The sequence below is a fragment of the Lissotriton helveticus genome, chromosome 12, assembly GCF_964261635.1.
Source record: "Lissotriton helveticus chromosome 12, aLisHel1.1, whole genome shotgun sequence".
Lineage (NCBI taxonomy): Eukaryota > Metazoa > Chordata > Amphibia > Caudata > Salamandridae > Lissotriton > Lissotriton helveticus.
In genome coordinates, this window is record NC_136073.1 from 862975595 (window position 1) to 862987059 (window position 11465).

Genomic DNA, 11465 nt, shown 5'->3' on the forward strand with positions numbered 1-11465 from the left:
GAACACATCTTGTCTGGGGATTGGAGTGCCCGTTACAAACGAAAACCCCCAGCCAATAACAGAGATTTATAACCCTGACATCTCCATCCGTGTCAGCCAACCATTAATACACGCCTAGCTTTCCTTTTTCAATGCTGGTTAATCCAACATGTTCAGTGATGTGCAATGCAGGTGAACCAAGACTACAACTCCCAGAATGCAATAGATTTTCAATGAAAATGCCAGGGCGAGAGAGCATGGCCTGGTGAAATAGAGGCAGGTGACAACCCTAACCCGTTCCCCCAATTTCCTTCATTCTCGCCCCCACCCCAGGGCTACTTCCCCTAAAGCCCAGGTCAATAAACTGTGCACGAGACACGCCCTCTTTTAAATGAACGATTCGGCACTGTGGGCCTCCTCCACGCGAGGATTCCACTTCCGGGGCTCTTCCCTGCCCACCCTCGGGTACCCAGAAGCCACCGGGACTTAGAGAGATAGCTGCTCCATCACCCGAATACCACGTGGCCAATCACAGCCCGCGCTCTCACTCAGGAGCCAATCAATGACACCTGTATTTGTTCACCTGCCTCCATCCCATGGAGCTCCACCTGCCTCCTTGCTCCCGCCAAGACCTCAGGGAAGGCTCGGATTGGCCATGAGACTGTCACGTGACTGCAATAGGCGTGGCTTATAATTACCGGAGAACCCCTGATTTGACCACGTGACTAAATGCCGCACCTGCACTATTGATTTAAAAAATAGACAGAAGATGTCTGTGCTGCTTTAGTGTCATTCTGGTAAGTGTGTTTCCAAAGGGAACCTGTGGTTTACGTTCTTGTTTAGTAGTTTGTTAGAAGTTGTGTTTCTTTTGTGTAAGTATTATTTGTGTGCTGGTGCAGTTAAGTTTTTAGCAGTATTTTTTTAGTTTGATTGTTAATTGAACTTTCGCAGTTGGGTTTGTAGTGTAGGACTTCGATGTTCGGTTTCTAGCGAAGGAAAACGTTGATGAAGGCGGAAGATGGAACTGTTTTTCGGAGGTGGGTGGGGGAGTGTTGGTGGTATATTTCTTGTATGTAACTTGTAAAGTTTATTTACTTTTATATAATCTATTTTGAATAACGTTTTTTGACCTGGTAATATTTGTCTTTGAGAGGTTGTCGTAATTCAATTTGATCTAGAATACATTATTTTGTGTGTATTTTTTTTTTCTTGTCTTCATCTTGTTTTATTAATAGTTGAAGTTAACTTGTTCTGAACTAAACGTTTAAAAATCTCTTTAGTTGTGCTTTCCAATCTTGGTCGTCATGAGGTAAAATGTTTAACTTTGTATTGTGGTATTTACTATTAAAGTGTTTTTCGCTATATACAGGTAAATGCCCCCCCCCCCCCCCCGAAATACTATTTTTTGTGTTACTGTAACCTGAACTTGTCATGGTAACTTTTTTCTGTTCTTCTTAGATTTATGTTGATAAACAATAGACTTTTGGAGTTGTAGTTTATTTAAGAACTGGAATCCCTCCCATCAACAACAAAAAGCTACCTAGAAGGAACGCACCGATCTGAGAGAACTGGAGTTCCCTTCAAGTAAGCACTTTAGTTAAACTACTGATTTATTATAGTGCAGCTGTGCAAAATCTCGCAGGGAGTAGTCTGACTCGGAGGCAGCCAGAAATGCACATGAAAACTGAGGATACTTTCTTTGTATTTGCAATGGCTGCTGTTGGAACCTTTTTTTTAAAGGTGGAAAAGTTAACATTTCTGTATAATTTTGGCTTTAAGGTGGGGTGAGGGGGCATTTAGTGTGGTTTGCTGACCATATAAGTGAGTTTCATAATTATATTTGACAGTAATGCTTTTTATGTCCGCAGGTGATTCTTGAAGCCCAGGACTCTGGCTCCAAGGTAAGGTGCCAATGTTTCTTGGAATGTAGCTCCAATGAGGAGGGGAGGGTGGGTGGTGTTTTGCAAGGTTATTTATCAGATGGTTCTGACTGCTTTGGAGCACTGGGGGTTCAGTTAGAGGATGTTTGTTTGTGGGTGAGGTGCTTTAAGGGTGAGAGGTGCTTATTATGAATTTGGAAAGAGGTGACCCAGAACTTAGTTTTCGCTAGCTGTTTATATTACCTCTGTCTCCTGGGGAAGCCGCTGCAAGATCAGTGCTGTTCCTTAAATCGGTTATATTTTAGGAGCTGCTGGAATTATTCCTAGATTCTGGGTGCTGTTCTGCTTTGTACAAGGGACCACAGTTGGTAGGCTGTTTGTGTAGGTGGCACACTTCTCTCTGAGAGGGTTGTTTTGAGTTTCCCTGGGAGTGCTGTGTGAATGTTTCTTTCCTTTAAAGATGGCGTGCATTGTAATTTCTATTCTTTCCATACAGGCTTGTAACTGGCTCTTTGTCTCCTATAACTTTTCAGAACTCATCCCATCAGTGAGTGCAGCTCACCTTTGCAAGCGGTGGGGATGTACCAGATGGTATTTTGCCAGCTAGCCTACGTGATGCTGGAAGGTGGTCTTGAGTGTGGTGGGCGCAGCTGTGGTTTTGACCGTCTGCTGGGACAGTTGAAGGTTTTCAGACTAAACCATAAATGAAATTCCTGTCTTGATTTGCTTGTCCGTCCCCCCTCCCAATTGAGTGTTCTACTTTTTAACGGATTTTACTTTAACTTTTTGTTCTGTTTCAGGTTTTGCAGAGTAACGTGTTGGTACACCGTGGTATAGCTTGCCTTGGCAATTCCAAGCCTTTCAGTTTCAATGGCTGCCAGTCTTTAGATGGAAGTCCTGGCCATGGAGATCTTGGCTGATTCTCTAGCGGGTCTTACCTGCGAACCTTAATCTACAAATGTTCTCTCCTCGGCGGCTACTGATAAATTGGCTAGCTTCTTCCTCGTTGCAACAAGTTTTGTTTCCCTTTGTGGATTTTGTAGACTAAACACAATTGGTGTGGTCATGCGATACCTGGTGCTTGCCACTGAGACACTTTCTCCAGTTCTAGTATTTGTATTTTCAGGGTTTATGCCAGCCTTGTTGAGTTTCTCTAGTTGGTTGTCTTTGCACAAATTTTTGATGAAAGAACGAGGTGACCGCATTGCTACATAGGGAGTCATCTGGCAACACTGGTACTGATGCATGTGGTCAAAACCTTACTGTTACGTTCAAGCAGGCTTCTACTACAGACTACAATGTGGCTTTGCAACCAGACTCCATGAACGTTGATAGGTAGGACACGTAGAGTCAATCTACTACAGCAACTGTGCACACCCAGGGAGGCAAATGGAGTTGGAGGCCTAAAAACCAAACAAAATCCTAATTGCAGAAACTCTGCCTTGTCATTAGTGCACTTTATCACAGTAGTGTGAGGTGTATTAAACTCCAACTTTCCAGAAAAGGTGTTTCTACAGTTTCCTCATCTGTACTGTAGTGTCCTCAGTCAAGTAACACTGGCTCTTCTCGTGTGTTCTAACCTTTCCCAGATGAACCTGGCCATCTCCGAACTTACTTGGTGCTTAAGAGTCAAATCTTACTCCTCCATTGTGCGTCGGTATATCCCACAGACTTCAAAGCTGTTTAGGCCAAAAAACCAAAGCACTTTTAGCTCTACTTTTCTCGAGGATAAAAAAAATCAGACCCTTGAAAGAACAGATTTGGTGTGGGGGGCGGGGCATGGTTCATTCTACTTCTGGCTTAAGGTTGAACTTGCCCGCATGCAATAAAGGAAACCAATCTACCGTTCATCGCGCTCCTGCTTTCACCAGAGAATCTGATGCCAACCAAACTACCACCCAAATGAGCAAGTCAGTCCCCACCTCAAACACTTCTCACTGCTCCTATGATGTCACAGTTCATAGTATAGATTTTATCTTCTAATTCCTAAGCTGCTGTGTGGCTTAAAGCCACACGTTGTAGCTTGATTTAATAATCATCTTAGTGATGGGCAGTGTCACGGGGTGAGCAGATGGCAGCTCTGACTTGATTGTGTGAGGTCTTATTAGGGAAGGCACGCTACTGCCAAGACTACACTTTGTAGACCATACTTTTTTGGTTCATGTTTAGGTCCTGTTATAACAGTTTCCCGCATGTTTGCAGTGCTCTCCTACCGTTTTTGAGGAATTACTATAATCTCTTATCATGCTGTCAGCTGGTTTTAAGGCTGAAGTCGATCCTATGCTCTTCTCTGTGAAAGCCACAGCCAGTTGTAGAATAGAATATTTCAGTCGGCTAGCCTTCCCTAGCCGCTTTTGAAACAAACCATGGAAAGGCTTTTTTTCAGTGAAGTACACTATACAAGGGCAGGGTACAAGAGGGGCATTGGAGGCAGTGGCAATGTAGGGTAATGTAAATTGATAGGGAAAACTAAAGGTGGGAAAGTGGTTTGTAAACTTAACAAGTTCTTTAAAGACTTTACAAAACCAAGTGTGTGTGCATTTTTGTCGAGGTTCCTGGTGAAATACAACATACACTTCTCCATAGCATTATGAAAGCTTAGTGGTAGTGCTCTTAGTAGTAGTGTGGGCGAGCAGCCTTAGGTCTAACTGGAGTGTAAGACCTTTATTGCACGCTTATCAATTAACACATGACTAAAGAAGGAAATCCAGACCAACCTTGGATAACTTCCTTGTATTAGAAGACCAAGATCTACGCAGTCTGGTAAGTACATTTCTAAAATACTTTTCAAAATGAAAATCTACACTTTTGACAGTGCAATGTTATACTATGGCGAAAAATATCTGTTAAACGGGTAACACACTTTCAATTCTAGTCCTTGGGACCAAAGGTCAGCAAGGCTCAGGTGAATACTAAAACTAGACCACCAGGGGTGGACTGGTGCAGAGGTCAAAATCGGAGTTCAGCATAATGCTTTTCAATGGGCACTGGTTCCTAGAGCCACACAGCTTGCAGGTAGGTAAATTGGTTCCAGGGGCCATGCTTTTGAGGGGGGGGGGTGTATGGTGAGCACAGGGGGGCCACTAACTAGCACTAAGCATATACCAGCAGCGCAAGGGCAGCTGGGTGCATGTTGCAAATTTCATATTGGGCGCCCAATGCTTTTCAATGGAAATTTTTCTTTTGACAAACAGGCTGCAGGCATGTCACTGGAGGTTGCAGAAGGGAGACCAACAGCAGCAGAGATAAGTAAAGATTAAGGGCTTCGGCACCACTGGTTCAGCTCACCAAGGATCAGGTGCAGGGTTGCCTTTCGATGTGTTGGACGCCTTACCAGGGAAAGTCAGTCAGGGGAGCCTCTGGATTCACACTGCAGGTGCCACTGGAGACCAGTCAACGCTGGACTTGAGATCAGAATCGCTGGGGAGACCTCACTGCACAGGTTAGCCGCTTTGGCTCTGGGCTTCTGGTGCAGAGTGGGCAGGAAACTCATATCGTCTGGATCCAGAGTCCTGGGAGTTGGTTTCTTCAGGACTGCTCCGCTGTCCACTGGAGATTGGAGTATTTCAAAGGCAGTAGTCCTCCCAGGGTTTCAGAGGTTGCTGGCTGCAAAACTGGTTGCAATTTCGCAGAAGCTGGAGACTGGCTGAATCAAGGCAGTCCTTCAGTCTTCTCTGTGGGAATGTTGTCTTTGTGTTTTTTTTGGGGGGGGGGGGTTGTCTCGGAACTTGTTTCTAGGTCTGGGGAAGCCACCTTAATGCTAGATTTAGAGGCCTTTTAGGGGAGTAGCAGATGAGGCCTATCGGCACCTTACCTGATGACGACACCCTCTTATGCCACCGCGCTGTGGGAAGGGTCATAGACCTAATTCTGATCAGAGGGGGGGGGGTTCTCCCTCTTCAAGGCAAGGGCTGAAAGATGTGCTTTACCTCTCTTGCCCCACCTTAGGGGTCAAGTTGGCAGAGGTGGAACACCTTGTACTAAGTTTTCCCACCCCAAAGTGGGGGTGTAATCCAGGAGCTGCCGCCTGCTGTTAGCAGCAGAGCCTAATGGTTTCATTACAAAGGTGGCAGGCCTTTGAGGCTTCATCAAGCACTGGCCCACCCAGGGGTAGGTGGTGTGACACCTCTGCCAAGGATGTGCATTATTTCTGGTCCCAGAGAGCAGGGGCGCTCCACCCAGGGGTCCAGAAACCTGTCTGGTGGCTAGCTGCCTACAGCCGGTCAGACCACACATGGGTTGGTATGTTTTCAGGTGGCAATAAATCCCACACTGACATTGGTGTGGATTTATTGAGTAGTTGGGTACCAAATACTCTTTTGTTCAGTGAAGCCATCATGGTGCTGTGGAACTAGGGTTGTTTAGTTTTCCGCCCAAGAAGTCTATGGCTTCATTGGCTCTTACAACATTAAAGAATGGACCCCAATATTGTAGGGATGCATCTGCTCCTGCAGATATGCCCTTTCCTGTGGTTATAGTGCACCCTGCCTTAGAGCGGTGAGGCTTGCTAGAAGGGTGACTTACTTATACCTTCAGACAGTGCAAGCTGGCATGGCACCCAGGTAGTGTTCTATGTTGACTTTGATCTTTCCTCTCACTGGGTCATGCAAGGGCAGTGTCCCAGGTGACCCTCTTACGCCCAGTCCCTTGATACCCAGGGTACCACTTATTAGCGGAGTTCTAGTTGGGTGATATTTTTTTAGGAAACCAGCGCTGGTATAGGGGACATGGATGACATGGACCCTGTGTACTACATTTGAAGCCACATCAAAACCAGGCAAAAAGTGGGGGCTAATTGTGAAAAAAGTCACTTTCCTGCATGATTCTTTTGGACCTTTCTACTGCCTTCAACAGAGCCATGCAGTCCTGCTGGAGTGCCTAGCAGAATTGGGATCACTGGCTTGGCCCTTTATCTTTTCTATTCATATTTAACAAGTAAAGAGCAGTGTGTCCCTTAGAGCATATTTACATTTTTCTATTTGTTTTGCTGTATCCCCAGTGGGTCATCCCTGAGCCTTAAGCTTTTTAACATTAATGTGGCACCCTTGGCTAAGTTGATTCATTCCTTCAGCTTTGCCACAGTGTCTTATTCTGACGACACTCAAATCGTAGTGTAGATCTCCAGGAATGTTTACTAGATCGCCGACTATTTTAGGGGACACTTGTGTGCAATTGTTATCTGGATGAACTGCAATTGCCTCAAGTTGAATTCTGTAAAAAACAAAGGCTCTCCTGTTTGTGAAGGACACCGCTCTCTTGGAATCAGTCTTGGTGACTCTGGATCCTACCTGTGCCAGCACCCACAGTTAGCAACTTGGGGGTACTTTTTGATTCTCATCTATCATTCAGGGATCAGATTTATAAATTGATCTTGTCCCGTTTTGAGTATTTTGAGAGGTTCTACATTGTATTCAGTTTGATTTGAGGAAATTAGTTGTCATTGCGTTAATCAAGATTAGATTACTCCAATGCCCTTTTATAGGAGTATAAAAAAACGCTCTCTAAAACTTCAGACGTTGCAGCCTGAACAAATTATTGGAGTTCAAATCCGTTTCGGTTGCTTTATCGTCTCTTGTGGTTTGCAGTTAGTGGCCTTTAAGGCGCTCTGTATGACTCGATCGTAGTACCAGGGGGAAAAATAAAGCTGTTTTGCGCTCATGGACTGTTGCAATCTGCAGCTTCCTAAACGGTCCTTGTTCCAATAATCAGTCTTTTGGAGTAACAAACTTTGGTCATTCCACCTGTCCACTTTGGAATGGACTGCTTAAGCAACTTACATGTCAATCAAATTTTACAAGCTTTTGTAAACATCTGAAATCCCACCTGTACTTTAGTCTTCTCCCCCCCGCCCCCCCTTGCGGTTTCTTTTCAGGAAATTAGTAAATGTTGGCACCAAGAAGCCCAAGGGCATTTGTGTGCTTTATGAATTATAATTTCAATGTGGTGGCTGTCCACATTAGTTTGAAATGGCAGTTACCTGGGCTCACTGTGAATGACCATATATGGAGCTGACATGTCATGTGAACTGCTTATAATTGCAGTGGTTATTAATGCTTGCAGTCTTGTAGCAACATGGTGACTGTATTACTTGATAGATAGGGGCCATAGCAGGTCTGGTCGTTAAACCTCCCCTAGGACCCTTTACCCTTAGTGCTTTGACTGTATTACTTGCCCATGCCAAATAAGGGCGCATGGTGTCTTTGAGCTGCTAGCCTCCCATGAGGGATGGCGAGTGGAGGTGTCGTCTGCGTCAGTCTGTAGATGCAAAATATGTGGTTGAGTACCATTAAAATGGGAAGCAGTGATACCCACTGAGTACCCCAAAAAAGTTCACCTTTTATTTTCAGCAGTTAACCAGCCTCTTGTGTCTTTACTATCCTTTGTATTCCTACTTTCTCTACTTTCTTATTTCTTACTTCTATTTCTATTATGTGATGACTAAATTTTAAAAAAATGTGGCCGACCTCAGCACTGCAGCCGGGCCCCATGTGGGCACCATATTTGTTTTGGGGCGGTGTCCATGTGGGTAACCCGGCTGCAGTGCTGACGTCAACTGAGAGGAGGCAGAGATTGGCTCTGGTCTGTCACCTCTCTCGAGATACTGAATTCTGGCACCCGAGGGCTGCATAGAACGCCTCTATTCAGGCATCTCGCAGTGAAATAAACTCCAGTTACTGGAGGAGAAACCCTTATGGTGGAGAAAGATACTACCACCTTCGACACTGGAAGGCCCTATTGCTGGTACAGTATATTGGTTTCTCAACTTGAGCTTTGTACTAATTTGTCCTTGTTATCCATTACAGATTTCCAGCAGATTTAGAAGCAGTCTTGTGTCATCTGCACTAGTTCCTGAAGCACAAATGGTGTTTAACTTGCCTACGTATCTGCTTGGAACTGATCAAATTCAAGCTGCAATATTAAGGGTAAGTTCTATTAGATTCTGCTTTCTTACTGTCATTGGTATTTTAATTACTACATTAAAAGTAATTTTTTGAACCTGACTTATGGGGCCACACATGACCACCTGTTTTATTGGGATGCCTCCAGGGGTGAACTGGCTGTAGCACTTGGTCCTCTCACCTGTGCTAGTCTTGAGACTGCCCAGAGAAAGTGAAGTGACACCCTGAGAGTGGGGCCAAAGCGGGAGCCTTCAAGATAAAAAAAAAAAGCCTTTGGCTCTTGCTGTTTTCATACATTGATCACGCTCTTGACTTGGGCAGAAAATTTGTACTAATTATTGCAAACTGAACGGACTACATAGTAGTTTCAAATCCTAATGTGTTGCTGTTTTCCATAGCCTTGGAGCAGCCTTTTGTAGCTGACCTACTCGGTTGTCCTCTGTGTGAAGCCTGTTTTTGAATCCGACTTTGCCTGCACTATGAAAGGTGAGTTATGGGTTCATAAAGTGTTTAACATGCACTAAACAAGTTAAACCTAGTTCTAGTAGTTTGGATTACTGCCTTCAAGGTGGTGGCAGAATGGCATGCGTAAGGTAAGATTGCAGTGAGTGGAGGTGACTTGGAGAATAGAAAGTGTATCAAGGGATATGCGCAGCTTACTGTCATGAGAATACATCTGAGAACAGATGTGCTGCACCAGATCTGACCGGCAGATCCTATTTTGCAGTAGGGTGTGGAAGGTAAATCTAGGAGGGTTTAATGGTGTAGGTTATGAAGCTGTTTAAGACTGAAGGTTTAACTTGTTTGAAATCACCCTGTAGGGGTTGGGATATTTCTTGGCTAAAGCTTAACTGGGGGCTAAAGGAAAATGAGGAATGCAGATAAGTGTTTAAAATGGTGTGTAATCACCCAGCATGCTGAGTTGTAGGCTTCATAAGAATGATGCAGCTCCTAAAAGCTAATCTCTGCTTGCAAAGCTGGCCCAGGAACTTCAGGGAGTGAAGATAACTGGGGTGGGGGGCGCTTGTATGTGTATATCCATGTTTCAAGAACACTAATTTAAAGCCAGGTATGCAACAGTGATCTCTGCTTACTCCATGTTTCTACTTGTACTGATGTGCTTGGGAGGGCACTCTCCACTGTAGTAGGAGTAATCTTACAGTTTTGGCTTATAGCGTTACTGACTCAACTTGTACAATTGTTAGTCCTAGTTGGTTTTTGGATACTTCAACATCTTTGGTGACTGTCCTCACTCATGTTCTTCTTGTTTTCTTGTAGGTGACTCTCCTCCCACAGGAAGCCTCTTGGAAGAAATCTTTGGTGGCTAGACCTTGTCTCACTTCCAGCTTCTCATTATTGTAAAATAAAGTGTTGAACTGAATTATCGTGTCCTGTGCTAATTGAGAATGGCAGTGTTCAAAATTTCCTCAGAGGGGCTCTCCTGTGGGTTGATTGCAAATAGTATTCAGGCCCATCATTAGATGAAATGAAGCACTTTCTTGTGATAGGTAGGGACCTAATTTTACAAAATTGCTTCTCCCATAAGTTTTTATCAAAGCTGGCACTTAGTATGTGGTTTTGGTGGGGGAAGGGGAGCGTATAGTGCTCTGTATGTTATGTTATGAATTTGTAGAGCGCTCAGCTGCCACAGCAAAGTGGCGTCCCGGCGCTATATTGAAAGATAACACAACCAGAAGGAGAATGGTTTTTCAATTTTATTACAGGTACAATTCCCTGGTGTTACCCCTCCAAATTGTTCCTTGTTCACTAGTTTCAACTGCTGTAGCAAGACTGCATTCTCCCAGCACTTGGGAACTTTACGAAGGCTGCTAGGAAGTGGCTTTTACTAGTTTGTATGAATGAAATGAAAGGATTTATAAAGCGCATGGCTGCCCGGAAGCGTCCCAGCGCTGAGGGTGCAGTGGAAAACTGAGGGGAAGGGAAGGAGATGATGAATGAATGACTAATTATTGTGGGAAAACATGTCTTCAGAAGTTTACGAAACTTCATGTAGTTCGGTTCAATTCACATCCAAGCTGGCAGGGAATTCCACAGGGTTGCTGCCGTGACCGAAAAGCGTCGCCCTCCAGTACGGGCCTTCTTGATTCTATGAATAGTGGCCAGGTTGCCCTGAGATGAACGCAGGGACCTGGTAGTTTTGTAGGGATAGAGTATTGTCCCTAGCATAGGGGGCCCTTTGCCCTGAAGGGATCTGTGGGTGATACACAGAGCCTTAAATGTAATCCTTTCCCGGACAGGCAACCAGTGGAGGGCTCTGAGTGCTGGTTTTGCTGATAGTCTCCGGGCGGTGCCTGTCAACAGCCTCGCTGCTGCGTTTTGGGTGCGCTGAAGGATGTTAATAGTGGATTCAGGTGCAGCCATAAAAAGGGCGTTGCTATAGTCTAATCTGGATAAGATGAGACCTTGAATGAGCAACTTTTGGGACTGTCGGGAGTAGGGGGAGAATTTTACAGGCTGAGCGAAGTAGGCCCACACAGGTACCAGCAGTCTTTTTGGCTTGTGTTTTCAGGGAGAGGTCTTGCTCCAGCCAGAACCCTAGGCTTTTGAGTTCTTTCTTTGGTTGTGGGAGAGCTCTTAGACACAATGGCCATATGGAGGTGGGAAGGGATGTTATTCGATGGCCCAGAAGCATGAGCTCAGTTTTTGTGCCATTTAATTTGAGTCGCGAGTCACACATCCAATTATA

General features: G+C 44.8%; 1 long non-coding RNA gene across 1 annotated transcript; it reads left to right on the plus strand.

The window, feature by feature from the left end:
* Positions 1 to 706: 706 nt before the first annotated feature.
* Positions 707 to 10139, plus strand: LOC144797837 (uncharacterized). Its single transcript, XR_013603475.1, has 7 exons — positions 707 to 776; positions 1438 to 1563; positions 1848 to 1880; positions 2393 to 2543; positions 8663 to 8782; positions 9157 to 9244; positions 10037 to 10139. It is a non-coding gene; the product is annotated as an uncharacterized LOC144797837 (long non-coding RNA).
* Positions 10140 to 11465: the final 1326 nt, after the last annotated feature.